The sequence below is a fragment of the Adiantum capillus-veneris genome, chromosome 29 (assembly GCF_014529385.1).
Source record: "Adiantum capillus-veneris isolate H3 chromosome 29, ASM1452938v2, whole genome shotgun sequence".
NCBI classification, from domain to species: domain Eukaryota; kingdom Viridiplantae; phylum Streptophyta; class Polypodiopsida; order Polypodiales; family Pteridaceae; genus Adiantum; species Adiantum capillus-veneris.
This window is the reverse complement of record NC_140959.1, coordinates 134,721,460-134,736,964: the sequence shown is the minus strand read 5'-3', so window position 1 is coordinate 134,736,964 and position 15,505 is coordinate 134,721,460. Positions and strand designations below refer to the sequence as shown.

The 15,505-nt window shown below is 43.3% G+C and overlaps 2 pseudogenes; both read right to left on the bottom strand.

Moving 5' to 3' along the window:
- The window catches only part of LOC147419951 (DEAD-box ATP-dependent RNA helicase 20-like), a 237,328-nt pseudogene extending 237,247 nt beyond the window's left edge, over window positions 1-81 (bottom strand).
- On the bottom strand, window positions 82-1,649 carry LOC147419950 (high affinity nitrate transporter 2.5-like; annotated as a pseudogene).
- Between the last annotated feature and the right edge of the window lie 13,856 nt (window positions 1,650-15,505).

Here is a 15,505-nt window from a genome sequence, read left to right as displayed (position 1 = left end):
TCTTGGTGTATGTTACAACTGATGCACATAAAACAGGGAGCAATGCTGAGACGAACCAGGAAATGAAGCTTCCTCAAAGGAGCGAACCCACAAGCGCCCCCTCATACCAAACCTTTGAGCTACGAAATCGGAGAGCGCGCCTCCAAAGGGCCTTGTCACAAAATTGGCAAGTCCAAAGATGGAGGCCATCACACCAGCTATACAAATAATGTTAGCTTGAACTTGTCGAAAAAGTACTCTGCTATCACATTGTCTATTATCAGCTCCACACCAAAACAGAACCCATGTATCATGCTGAGCACCCACGTCTTGTAGTTCTTCACCCCGTTAATAATGACATGTTATGGGCACAGCAAAAAATCAGGATAAGATCATGCTATCAATTGATCTAAAAGCGCCATTAATACGCGAGTGCAGTCAAATCCATAAGACATGCTTGCACATCCACTGGCAGATTTGGAAGGTGGTCATAAGTAGAGGTATAGATGACCAACATAATATATAAGGAGTAGCTCCATATGGGAGAGGCATTTACAGAAGTCATTCCCTTAAGCCAACCATCTAGAAAGCTGTTCAGATTGGTAATGTGTACCTTGACATAGTTGTCTTTGATGCGATTTCCCTTTCTTCGGAGTTGGCAGTAGTTTCCGAGCGGAGTGTCTTGGGTGCAGGTAAGCATAATGATCCCTATTACGACTTGCACGATACCCGGGATGAAAAACGATAAGCGTCAGGCTATATTGTAATCTGGTGAACCAATAAATCTTGGACTTGCAATCAGATCGAAGAGAACAGGCATAAGGAGCTGTGCAGCGCCACCCCCCAAGTTTCCACACCCAACTGTGATCCCTGTGGTAAGACCAACGATTGGTTCACTGAACATGGAGGCCATCCAGAATTGACATGTCACAAATGTTGCAAGCGAGAACCCGATGAAGAACCTACATTTGCATGAAATCTTTAAATTTGCCATAGAGTTGCATGGAAGCTATCTTGCTTCATGTGCTTATATGAAGGTGTTAAGTTGTAGCATGAGAGAATTCACACAATTTTGATTCGAGCAAGAAAATATAGGAAAATACTTGCACAGAATGAAGCATGTTGCAGTGGACACTGTTGCCATGTAGAAGACGGCTGGTGCCGTCAACAATATAGCACATGCACCTGCATACCTCGGTCCCACCATATCACACATGAATCCCATGACAGGTTGTGATGCAATGGAGCCACACACTGATGCAATCCCCGCTTTCCCAACCTCCTCCTTTCGGAGATTGAGATATCACGGGTAGCAGAGGGCCTGCTACAAAACTAGATACAAAACATACAAAGAAGGAGAACTAGGAGATATGGAAACTCCTCATATATGGTTGGGCCAAGGAGAAGAGCTTGATCCTCTTGGCCTTGTATTCTGAATCTACAGGCAAGGGGAATTTGGTTAAATGAGGCTCTACGTCATGTAGATTTGACTCCAAGGACACAGCTACATCTGTAGTAAGCACCTTGTTGTCATCGGCGAGAAGGTGATTTGAGGCCGATGCTGCAATTGGAGGGAGCTTGAGCTCGTGTGAGTTTTGATCTGCAAGCTCGAAGATGTCGTGGGACGTGCTTGGAGGGTTGATGTCACCAGAGCTGAGAGATCTCTTCATCTTGGCAGGAGGGATTATTGGGGAGTCTAAAACTCAAGGTGGAAATTTACAATAATAAAGAACAAGACCACTTATCACCTTCAGTAAAGAGTTTCAATCATTTTTCCTAATAAAAACCAAAACTATTTTTCCCAAAGACAACAAGTGATAAAATCACAAGGCTGCCAGGCATGATAAAAATTTCTTTTCGACATCCAATTTTTCAAACCCTCTTTCATATGCTTTGTGTAATGCAATCAACTTATATAATTTGTCATATATAACGTTAACTTAAAGATATAAATACAAAAAATGACAGACAATTTTGAGATTGTTTTGATAGGCAAAATAGCCCTTGACAAAAAAAGTAGGCGTCAATTTTAGGCTTTGATCTGTAACTAGATCCCACTTTAAAATCCCTACATCTCTAAGCTTTTAAAAAAAAAAACATAAGCGTGCACATAGAATTGAATTAAAAAAGCACCCTTAAGCTCTACACCTTAAGCTTTAGATCCCTATGCTCTACACCCCACTTTAAAAATTCTACATTTTTAAGCTCTAAAACCTTTTTTACAAATTTAAAACTGTAGATCCCTAAGTTGTAAATCCCACTTTAAAAGCTTTAAAGTTCTAAGTCCTAAAACTCTAGTGTCTCAGGGTGACCCTCTTCCTACTTATGGATCCATGTAACATTTTCACTTTCTTTAATTCAAAGTTTTACCTTTTAATAATAAAAAAAACTCTATGTCCTCATTGAATCATTGGAGACCTTACTTTAAAAGTTCTACATCTTTAAGTGCTAACGCTTTAAAATCTCTAAAAATAAAAATAAAAAATCTTTAAAGGTTAAAGCTGTAAATGATAAATTTCTTCCATAAAGTTTTAACTAACAAAAACGACAACTTTAGTCTATTACCTCAAGTCTCAAGGGGTGAACCAAATTCTCAAAATGAAAAGGTGGGTAACACAAATTTCAAAATGAAAAGGTGACTCTTGGGATTTGTGGAGCTTCTAAGGCTTTATCATTTAACATGTAAGGCTGTCAACGTTTCATGCTTCAAAAGGCATTGGGCAACCCAAAATCTTTTTCTTGATATATTTGATATATGAGACTTCATTTCATATTTCAAAACTCTAGACATGTCCATCATTAGATTTACACAATTCATTTCAATGAGTGCGCACTATCTTATTTCAAACAATCAACATTTTTGACATGTCAAAAAATGCATAAAACTACAACTCAACCTTTTTCCTATTTTAGTCAGCAAAAAGAGAAGGCAACGCTATAGCTTTGCCCTTTGGGCAGGCCAAAAAAAAGAGATGGCAAATACTAAACACCTTGATTCAAGTCAAATCCACGATTTTTTTCCCCAAACTGACAATTGTGAGCGGATGTGTTAGTTTTTCCAAAATAAATGTGCAACATAACCTTAAGCTCATGCCAAGCCTCGAGGGATTTTGTATAAAATCTACAAACTACCGGACCTCATCAAGAGGTAGCCTTCTCATATTTAGGCTATTACATCACAGTGGCGTTAATGGCCCTATGCCACTCGTGCGAGTTCTTTCTTTTACCGATGGATACAATCAATTCCCCGATTTCTTGCACAATCTCTTTGAAGCTAGAAAAAGATAGACTATCCTCAAAAACCCAAAAGTTCCTGGCCAACCATATTTACTTGAAGTAGCAGAATCTAACAATTTGCATGTAGACCCATTTGCACGTCTTTCCTACTAGGCCACTTATAGCCAGGCACTCCTTGAAGAGGTGAGGGAGGTCCTCACGAGCCATTTTGCAACCTGAACATCTATAAGATCCAATCCCTCCTTTACTTTGATCCGCATAGTCCCCCATAACACCTTCCAAAGAAAGATCTTCATCGTCGTCAGCGGCCATTGTGGCTTGGAGAACCAATTATCAGAGATCATCAGAGGACCATAGATGTCCTTGGTTTTTGGTTTATAGAAATGTCTGCTACCAGGCCACCGTTAGGCTTTTCACTCGTATATAAATTCGCACACCGGAATACGCTACCTCTGCACTAACCCCTCCAAAACTCTATTGATCAGTAGTCTTTAAGTCCCATTACGGTGGAACGAGGCATCCAGTTGGCCTGCACTTTTCCAACTCGTGTTGATGTTGTCCCAAAATTGGCTTAGTTGTCTAAGTCCTTTATTGTTGATCTTTCTAGCTATTTCTCTCTAGAATGGGTTTAATTGGATGCTTACGACTTGGGAGAGCCAATGGGACCAGTGAGTATTGGAATCTTGAAAATAGGTTGCTACCTCTCCCCATTCCACTGCATCTAAAGCTCTTGTACACTTTCGTAGAAACTTGCCTATTTTGCCTCCTAGTCTTAGGTTGGACCATCCAGGAGCGAACAGCTTGTCATGTACCTCAAGCCTTCCCACCTTTTGAAAAGATTTTAGCCTTGTCAATGATGACCTTTTCCATGATTTTCGATGCCTGGTCTTGCAGAGTGATTGAAGTTAGAAATTCGGCACACTAGGCCTCTGTATGGATAAGAGGGTTGAGAACCCCAATGCCTCCTTGCTCCACTGGCCTAGCAACAAACTCCCATTTGGCCCACTGCCATGGCATCGAGTCTTTGGTGTTAGTTTTCCATAAGAATCTTTTCACCAGTTTCAAGAAATCCTTCCCGTTGCACTTGGCCAGTTTGAAAAACTCACTAGTGAAAGCTATGTACAAGAGCATAAACGAATCGATCAATTTTACCTTGCTCGGAAAAGGAAGTAACACATACTCCCACCTTCTCATATTGCTTCTTATCTTGTCCATGAACCATTGCTCTTTGCTTGTGTGTTATGTCAACCCCCAACAGAGCACCAAGGTGACGAAAAATCTTTCTTTTTTATATTATCTCTTTGTTCGACAAAGATGGATCGAACGAGTCATTTTCTTTCTAATAGTGAAAGTCAAAGCCACGATTTTACACATGGAGTAGCACAATAAAGAGCTTAAGCAGAGGGTAATTGTTTGCAAACGGTCGTGTTACAAATGGGATTGCTCACAGAGAACGTGATGAAAATTTGTGTTCCCGAAATGAGCGTTAATAGCATATGCACCGAGGGAGAGTTTTGAAGAAAGTGCTCCAATGGAGATTAATCTCCCACCATGCCAAATAGAGCATGGACATGTCGGCTCTCTGCCAAACACTACACCGTGCACGCTTCCCATTTTTTTTTGGGCATGGGTGCATTTTTTAATTGGCACCTTTAAGCATACTCTATGTGTAAATCTTCCTTTGTCTGGTAGAAAATCATTTGAAGTGGATCTAGCTTCAAAAGAAAATCAGAGGATTCAAAATAAGTGCTAGAGAGAATCACTAGGTGTGGATTAGAGTAAGAAAGAGAAATAATGCATCGACGATTATTACTTCATTAGCGTAGTGGGCATAATTCAATCCGTGGCCCGTCAACAGCCCACGTGGCTCCAGCGCTCAATAGCCCAGCGCGCGCAACGCTCAGATGCTGTAAAAAAATGGCGCCGGCTTTGCCTCCAAAAGCTCTAAAAAAACAGTGCGCTGGGCTTAGATGCTCTAAAAAAAACGGTGCCGTCAAAAGTCAGCGCTCATACGCTCTTTTTAAAAAAAAAGCTCTCCAGAAGTAAGTAGTTCGCAAGAGCAATTCGATCTTCTCCACAAGCAGTTTGCAGGTTCCAAGAGTAATCAACTTCGAGATTTGTCTACAGGTTTGTCTCTGGCCACTGTATGAGAGAGAGAGAGAGAGAGAGAGAGAGAGAGAGAGAGAGAGAGAGAGAAGGCTATGAAGCTAGTAGCATCTTTTGACGCTCCTCCTTCCAACCGAAGCCATCATCGCAGCACGTTAAAATTTCCGCACACACAGTAGCATCTTTTGACGCTCCTCTTTTCAACCAAAGCCATCATCGCAGCATGTTAAAATTTTCGCAGACACATACTCAAACTAGTAATTGCTACACGAGACTGTGACTTCTTTGTAGCTAGTACTGCAGGAAGCAAACAAGCATTGCTGCATTTGGGTCTACAAATTACCCTTCTCTTTCCATGCTTTTCTTATGTGCTCCAAAATAGCTCGCATTTACCGTACACTTAAGCAACTTATTAGGAGGTTAATTAGGAGCTTCTACTCACATATGAAGTCATATAAGAGAAAGCAATGGAGACAAAAGTTAGAAGTACTTGTTCACGCAGAGCTTTAATGGAACCATCGGACCCTTCTACCTTCCACTCATTCTCTGATCTATGGTGCTGGGAGTGGCAACACCCATCTATGGTGTTGGAAGTGGCAACGCCCAGCTAGCTATTGTACTGACACCTTATGCCTGTTCACATAAAAGCAAAGAGCCATGAAGAAAAGCCTGCCTCGTCGACATGGCGAGAGCATTCTTCAATATCATAGATTCTATAGGCCAAGCTCCTCCCTATTCATTCCAGCAGTAGAAGGTCGACAATGTCATTGTTTGCCTCATCGGCATATTGGAATCGACCTTCTTTTGCAGTAAAGCCTCTGCGCCTTCCCCGCGTAGCAATCATAGCAGCTTTGTGTGTAACAAGACCCAGTGGCTAGTTGAACAGTATGTCCAGCTTCAACTACCTTACTCAACTCGTTTCTACAGGCGCAACCAGTTATGGTCTAACTCTACCGTGTTACATTGCAAACAGATCAAGATAACCTTGGAGACATCTCATCTACATTTGCAATGACGACATATTCCAGCGTGCGGTGAGTAAGAAGTGCCACATTCTAGACTTGAACACTGAGAACACAGTAAAATGAACACACTAAAAATTGCATGATGCCGTGGGAATGGCATGTTCCCTCATATTATAAAAATTGGGGAGGACTATGCAAAATCCCCCATGCAAGGACACCAGCACGTTTTCTTTTTTTTCTATAACATAAGAATAAAGAACACATACAAATAATCCGATTACTCTCAGAACCTTCAACATTGTGCTATTACTTTTCTAACGCTTCGTACTTATTGTTTGCAAGGGAGATTCCGAAAATCAGCTATCGCTTGCCTCTTCCCAGCTCGAAAGCCCACAGCAGCACAATCCAGCACCAGGTACATGTTTGTTTCAAACGCTTGCATTGATGGCTGCTTAAATGTGACTAGTAAGTAGATATCACAAGGTTTTCATCGCATTGAATCATTCAGGTTCAGTCCGACTTAAGCCTTGGTTGGACCATCACCGGAAGCGTAGGATACACCTCAACAGATCGAATGCGAGACATCGCACTTCAATCAAGAAGAAGGCTAGATTTCTACCATGCTCACAATCATGGATTGATATCGTCAATATAGTCCACCGATGGAGTTCAGACGTTGCAGCGATATTCAGACCTTTAAGCATATGCTTTGTTTGTGGTGTAGTTTTCATCCAAAGAAGTGCCTCTTTTGATTGTACTCGAGCTCCAGACAAGACATCGATTGCAATGTTTGCTAGCAGTCTATTGGTATCCAGCTTAGAGGCTACACGAATAGAAACGCAATGGGTGTAGTGCTCCACTTGTGAGAACTCAAGTGCACGTCGCAGATATTGTGTGCCCTTACTTCCAGACTACACACGAAGAATATTGAACGAAAATCAGCTTCACATACAACTACTGAGCGTCATTGACATATCTGTCAATGCCATCTCAACAGTGACAACAATTGCACGAGATACACTAGACAGACGTTCAATATTAGATAACCCTCTGCTATCATGGAGTAAAGAGCATAGAACAACCTTCACAGAGCAAGATCTAGCTACATCAAGTGGCAGACATACTTGCATTCAATCTCGAGAACAACTACATACTACAGAAGTACATGTCGATGGCTGAACGACCGAATAAGAAGATTGGCCTCTGCATACTAAGTCAAGATAGTGTGAGAAAGATCATTCAACAACAACAAGACAATGCACCGTTTGCACTGATGACGCAGCTTGACACAAGTTTGATGTTTGGTATCATCGAAAATATCGTTGAATCAGCCAGGAGAACAGCATTCACCGCTAGCGATACTTATGAATTTGCTTCTTTGCAGCTCCGTGTTCGTCAACAGTTGCGTGAGAGAACAGTTGCTTTCAAGCCGAACGGCATGCCTGCCCCATCAAGCTCTGCAAACGACATCACAATAGAGACAGCAGTGTTTCCATTCCTGTTCCCTTTTGGGAAAGGCGAGTATGATGGTAAAATCAACTTTAGTATATATGTGAAGATTTGTGGATCGACTCTGTTCTCCGTTTACACCCTGTACAAGCCATACCTGCTCGTAATGTACCAACTAAAGCAGGCACTTATGTTGTCTAACAATACACATACGAGCTTGTCTCTCTCACAACATTTCTCTTCTAGGTTCTTGTTTTCTCTTACCCTTGGATCCACTTCAATTCAATACAAATATGGCTAACGAGGCACTCTAGTTGCAACTAAGATAGTTAATTAAAGAAACTAAGAGAGTTAATTAAAGAAACAAAAGCATTTCGCATCAATGCATCTCAGTAGGGGTCCCCCCGGCTATTAAAAAATAAAAAATAAGCCTGAATTGTACGAAGATGATCTCAAGGTGTTTGTGTGAGGCCAAGACACTTGCACAAGCAACGCACGCGGGTGAGGAAGGGCAGGTGGGGCGACGCAGCCAGGCACAAAGCATGAGAGCTATGGGCGGTAGGAAGCGATGCAGCGGCTGCTGCGAACTCTGTTTTTATATTTATGGTTGACTTTGCAGGTCACAACCACCTGGACGGTGGGCTGGCTAAGGGGAGTACCCTCAAGGTGTTGGACTACTATCGTGCCTGCATTCGAGTCCGCCAAAACTGTTTTAGAGGGTAAGAATATTGCATTCTAAAGGTTAGGAGAAGGAGGAATCTCCTATGAATGATTGAATAAAATAAAGATGAGCGAGTACGTACGGGGTGCACCCATGTCTTTTTAATGAGAATCTTGAAAGATCCCTTGGACTTAGGAGAAAGGGAAAAGGAGAGGGCATGCTTTGCTTTGAAAAGGAGAAAAAGAAGGCGTATGTGGGGAGAGTACGCGTGGCGACGAAGAAAGCATGAAGAGGTGGAGGCAAGCTAGGGTAGTGTTTAAAAAAATCGGGGTCTAGTGTATTTTAATCGACTGAAATTGTAAAAATCGGTTAAAGTTTGAGCTTGCCTTTAAGAGAGCCGGGAAATTTTCCAAGTTTTAGTGTAATTGTCGGTAGAAGCTTCAAATTTTGACCTTAAAAATGGGAGGGGAAAGTAGCCAACCCCTGCACATGCCCCAACGTTTTGTGAGCGCAAACACATAGGGGATGGAAAAAGGTACACATGGCAATGATGGCACATGGAGAGAGAGAGAGAGAGAGAGAGAGAGAGAGATGCCATGTAGATATTTCTCTCTCTGATTTAGTTATGAGAAAATCACCAAAAAACCCCTCTAAATTGTGGAAATTCCAAAAATACCCTTGTATCTATTTTTAGTTGGATTTGTTGAAGATTTTCTAATCTTTATTCCTTTTTGACAATTGAGATCCATTTTTTGTGCGCTTAGCATGTAATTTGTCGCAAATTCCCTCGCGAAAAAGGCAATTATGTCTATAGATAATGATGCAATTCATTTCCAAAGCCAACTCAATTTCTAGATTTTGCATCTTGTATTGATAATCGGTCTTTTTACCAAAAGGGGGGTGGGGACGTGGAGGAGAGAGAGAGAGAGAGAGAGAGAGAGAGAGAGGAAGAGATTTTTGCGATCAGCCACATGCAGTAGGTCCGTAGGCATCGGGAGCATGACGACAAGCTAGTCGAGATGCAGCAAGACGGGAGATTGTCCATAGAACTCTCTCTCTCTCTCTCTCTCTCTCTCTCTCTCTCTCTTCGCGCGCGCGTGTGTATGTGTGTGTGTGTGTGTGTGTTTTGCAGCGCTAGGGAAGGATTGACATATGAGGATGTGAAAGATTGTTAGGGAAGGAACAAGTTGTGCAGATGGGGTGGGGTCAACTTTGCGAGCACCATCCAAGGAGCCTGTTTGCAAACTAGCCCGCCTGCAAAGCTAGAATGCGAGATGGACAACATGTGTGTGTGTGTGTGTGCGCGCGCATGCGCGTGTGTATGTCTGTGTTCAAAGCATTGGGGAGTTGGGTGTGCTGCAAGACAAACTAGGTGGGCGTGTGGACATTAGATCGTTGCAAAGCAGGTTGTCACAGGGAGTGTGTGTTCAATGTGAGCCTTGGTTGATGTGCTGCAAGCCACGAGAAGGAAACACCATGGACGAGGTCTGGGCTACAGAGTTTTGACGCAGGCAAAGGAAGGGAGAGGAACCTTCAAATGCAACGAGCACGTGGGAACACTGTGCAAGAGAAAACGTGGGAAGGAGCAATGAGAGCATCTCAAAAGATTCGCATTAATAAAATGCAGGTAGAGCCAAAAATAGTAAAGTAGTAGGGTTTCTCATAGGGCAAAAATAGGTTTGTACCCATGTCTTTTTAACAAGAATCTTGAAAGATCCCTTAAGAAGAGAAAAGAAAAGGGCATGTTATTTGTCACAAATTAATTAGCTTATGTCTAAAAATGATGAAGCAATTCATTTCCAAAGCCTGCATCCAGCTCAAATTCTAGTTTTGGCATCTTGTATTGGTAGACAATCAATCTTCTTATGGAAAGCTACAATCTTCTTTATCTTTGGAGATATTTAATCTCATAACCAAGGGTATTCCGAGAATTTGTACAATTTTGAAGGGGTGGTCTGGCAAAGCGACACGAATCGTGACATGAGTTCGATTCGTAATGTGTCTACGACTTTTCCTCGTCGAAGTTGAGCAAGCAAAAGCGATTGAAAGAATCTATTGGAATCTCGTCAGATGCTTTCCTTCAAAGGAAACGAAAAGTGCATGGGATATGTGCAGATCCCGAGGTGGAGAGAATGGTGACAAAGGAGCGGGGGAGGTGTCGTGCGACAGAGCAGGGGCCAAAAATTTGTCTTTTTTTCACACAACAGTCTATGAATAGGCAACAACAAACGAGCGCTGCTTGCGTGACTTGGCAAATTGAGGTGGACAGGCGGTGGCACATGAGGGCGGGGGTGCGAGCGGCAGGCTTGCAGCCTACAGGTGGAGTTTTCCCAAGAAAGGTTTGCACTCTCTCTCTCTCTTCCGTGCATACGATGTCTCTAAGTCTTGCAGGAGAGTGGGGCAATTTCTAATGAGGGAGAGAAGTGTGCAGCTAAACACCTTGCAATGAGGGGATGTTGCATGTGTAGGTGTCCCATCAAGAGGACACGCATAAGGACACATGACGAACGAGCAAGGAGGGGCTCGACGACGACAAGCCATCGCTTAGTATGTGACCAAAACTTATATACTACAACTTGGTGTCCCAAGTTACAAGAATGGGCTTAATTCTTGCTTGTCATGGGTTGACAATCTGCATAAATTTATGTTGCAATGTACCTCCATGTTAATACATCATGTTGGAACTCAAAACGACCACCAAACATGTTGCTTAACATTTATCGGATTGTGTCTCATTGACAGCAAACATGCATTGCTTATTTGTCTTCTACGTAAGTATGCAAGTCTTTTGATATATTGATTTTGACATTTTAATTTGTGTAACCAAATCTTTTTTTTTTCTTTTTTTTTTGTGCAAAACTCACCAATAGGTGAAACTCACCAATAGGTGAGTGAGAAGTATATTATAAAACACCAAAAATACAACATCTCCCCATGCACATACCGTGCCATGAGAGCAAACCATAGCTAGAATCATAACCATATAGCAGGATTGCTCACATAACCAGACCACAACAATCCACCACAGAAAAGTATCAGCAAACTCACAAAGTTACAATGGCTATCATAGGGGAGCCACCCCACTCGAGATGAGACAACACACTAGACAGAAGAGGAATAGAACAAGCCGAATGGGTGGGGCCCACTGTCCCCATCACCATCACAACCTTCTTGAGTTGCCACCAAGACCGAACTGTTGCCACCAACAACTTCTTGCTTCGGGAAAGCCTGCATGTAAAGCCGCCAACTAAAGACCAAAGCGAACCAGATCCGAACGGATATGCCACCCGAAAAATAGTTCCAAGCAAAAGCACCACATCGAACCAACACAACCAATCAGCACACAACCATGGAAGAACCGCCAAACCAGCTCTTGCCGCCATCAGGTCCTCCAACTCCACCCCCATAAAGAGAGGGTTCCACAAACCAGATACGCCAGGCGAGCTTTCGCTCCCGCCAAAGCAAGAACAGGCTGTCGCCAAGCCTATTGATGTCCCAAAAATACAGGGGAGCATGAGAGGAAAGGAGCCGGCACAAAGCCACCAACCAGTCCTCCATCCCCGGAAAAGACCCCTACTGCGAGGGCAACGCCGCACATCTACAGTCGGCGCTGTCCAAGACGAGGCCTATAGTGCTTCCATCCTCCTCTGCAACAGCCTCCAAAGGGGCCCCCACCCACGAGCACTACACAGGGCTGAGAACACAGAAACCCTAGACCCCCCTTCCTCTCGCCTCTCGCCTTAAAAGTGTTGTGTGACCAAATCCTATATAAACTTATGTGGAAAGACATGGGCTCGGCACTTGGCAGGCAATCAAATAGAGAGAGAGCATATATTTTTGGGAAAATTACCAAAATACCCCTCTAATTTGTGGAAATTCCCAAAATACCCCTCAAATTTCAAAAATTTCCAAAGTACCCCCATAATTTGTCATAAAATCCCAAAATGCCCTTCAAATTTTCCAAATTTCCCTAAATACCCCTAGTTGTGAGAGTAAATTTCTTGAAAACCAAAGAAACTTGTAGCTTTTCATAAGAAGAGTGATTGTCTACCATAAAGGATGCTAAAACTAAATTTTGAGCTGGTTATGTAGGCTTTGGAGATGAATTCTTTCATTATTTCTAGACATAATTGCCTTTTATTTTGGGAGGTAATTTGCAAAAAATTACATGCTAAGCACTCAAAGACCGATCTCAATTGTCAAACAAGAATAAAGATTAGAAAATCTTGAAGATCCAACAAAAATAGATACAAGGGTATTTTGAGAATTTTTGAAATTTGAGGGGTATATTGGGATTTTCCACAAATTAGAGGGGTATTTTTGTAATTTTCCCTATATTTTTCCATATCGAATCAGGGATAGGAGATCTGCGTAGATGCACTGACAGAAGGGAGATTGCGTGTGCGGAGAGAGAAAGAGAGAGAGGAAACGAGAGCTGCTAGGTGTCAGTGTAACGGCTGCTTTTTTTGTTTTGCGCTGCTAGTGTGAGGGCGACAGCCAGAGACAGAGGGAGTCGACGGTGTTTCGAATGTTGGATGGCTTTGTGTCCTGTGGTTGAGAGAGTGAGGGTAGAGCTTCATCTCCAAGCGCCTGTAGTGCTTCCTTGATCTGCGTGGTCAACCAAGGATGCACAGAGGGAGAGACAGAGACGAACACGCAGGCATTAGCTGGGTGAGGGAGGGAGGTGTAGATGGGGTGTGCAGCCATGTGTTTCTCTGCGAAGAGAGGAGCAGATGACAACTCGTCATGTGGTAGAAGAAACAAACTCAAAGGTATTTAGAAAAGATACCAGTTCATGAAAAGGGACCGAGTAATAGTAGTAGAGGCTACCAGCTGGGGTAAAATCAATTAAAGAAGGGAATCTGAGTTGATGCAAGGCAGAGGCGGCCGATTTTTCGTCGAGGCACAGAATGAAGATGGAATTTCTTGAAGATGCTCTCTCTCTCTCTCTCTCTCTCTCTCTCTCTCTCTTCTTTCCCCGTCTCGATTTTGTACGCATGCCAGGCATGCCGTTACTCTCTCCCTCTCTCCCCGTGTATCCAGCCTCACCGACCTATGGTGCGCTCTCTCTCTCTCCCCATCCAGAGCCCTCAGGTCCCCTTGGGTTGCTTCTCTCTATCGTGCTTGCGGAGCTGTGTGTGTGTGTGTGTGTGTGTGTGTTTTTTCCATAACGTTGCTAGGGGTTTCGAAGAGGGTAGAGAAGAGAGGATTAGAGGAGGGAGCAGTGCAGTAAGCGGGGGAGGAGGCACCACAACAGGCCGTTCTCTCTCTCTCTCTCTCTATCTCTCTCTCTCTCTCTTGTCGGACACGAGGGTGCTCAGTGTTGTGGACGCAGGCGGGGGTTTTGGGGAGGGTAGAGCAGAGGGAGGGAGGAGTTGGGCCTTGCACTGTGTGCAAGCCAGTCTCGGCGGCGAGCTGGAGGGGAGCAGGAGGGAGGGCGCCAGGGAGGAGCACGGGGGAACGGCCTGCACAGAGCACGCTCGCTCGCTCTCTCTCTCTCTCTCTCTCTCTCTCTCTCTTTGTTGACGTGGAAAGGGGGAGGGAATCTAGATAGGGTATCTAGAGATTATTGGGTTTTCTTTTGTAGTATGCCGTATGTCCCCACGATAGCAACTTAATCAAAGAGCACTCTTAAGCCCCGATGGGGACCTTCAATTTCCCACTTATTTTTCCATGCAAATTGCCCCATGACCATTGTGTCCAATGGTCGAAGTTCATAAAATGTGGTAGCGCTACCTTTGATGTGCTAGGAAAAAGACATCAATAACTTAAATATGGTAGAAATGGTTGTTTTTAATTTTTTTGCAAAACTCACAATTGTGAGTGGATAGTATTAAGAACATCAGAACTATACACCAACCTCGAGCTTAGACCAAGCATTGAGGGTCAAAGGATTACAAGTTTTCTGCTTGATAGAGAAACCACAACTACTCCTAGGCTTTACTTATTACAAGATGTCATCATGACATGTATTGTTCTAGACCAGTCCTCTGATTCTTGTTTGCCTCCGATCATGTGGATTGTCACTCTGCTCTCTTGTATAATGTCACAAAAGCTCGCCACAGCCAGATCCCCCTCAAACACGCGACGGTTCCTTGCTTGCCAAATCTGTTGAAAGAAGTAGTACCTGATTATTTGAGTGCAGACAAGAAGAGCAGGACTTCCCAACTTGTTACTACCAAAGAACAGATCAGTCTTGAAGAACTTAATTTTTCATGTCCTTTGAATCCATCACATGAAAAGGTGGGCTAGGTCTTCACTAGCTATTTTGCACCCCGAGCAACGATCGGACCCAATTCCTCTTTCTTGAATCTTTACACCCATCGGTAGAGCACCCGACATCACTTTCCACAAAAATATCTTCATATACTATTGAGGCCACCTTGGCTTTCAAATGTTCTCCATGACTCCCTCCCACCATTTTTCCGTCCAGTGCCTCTTCCATAATTTGTTGAGGGGGCTACATCAATTAGCCTCGTGCATTAATGCATGGTAAATTCCTTTAGAATGTGATTTCCAAAAGAGGATACTTCCGGGCCATCTCCAAGCGTCCCATTCAAAGTTGGATTCACAAATTGGCATCACCACCTTACCAAGCTCTTTCATCACCCTGTAGACTAGTAAGATCTCAAAGCCATTTAGTTGAAATTGGATGGCTAAAGAGTCAGCAGTTTTCCATCACTTATTGTTGCCATCCCAGAATTGCTCCAGTCGAACGAGCCCCTTATTATTCACATTCCTGGCCATTTCTATCCAATAGGGGCTTTGCGGTGGCCCCAATACTTTAGAGAGCCAAGGGGACCATTGCAAAATGGAGTTCTTAAAGTATCTTGTTGCTTCCCTCCATTCCAAAACCTCAGCTGCTCTTTTGAACTAAGGTAGAAATGTTAAGAGCTTCGTGCGCTAGCCATGTCCACAATAATATTTCCCTTAGGGAGTATTTCATGCGTGTTCTGCTCCTGGGACTGGGCTGCTATGCTAGGTGGCTCCGGGACTCTTCTCCGAGGTCTAGCCATCTATTGTGTTTTGTCGCCCACATAGTAGGTGGGTGAAGCTGCCTCATCTTATGAATCCCAGATACATGATCTAACCTTTTCGCTTCTGTAGT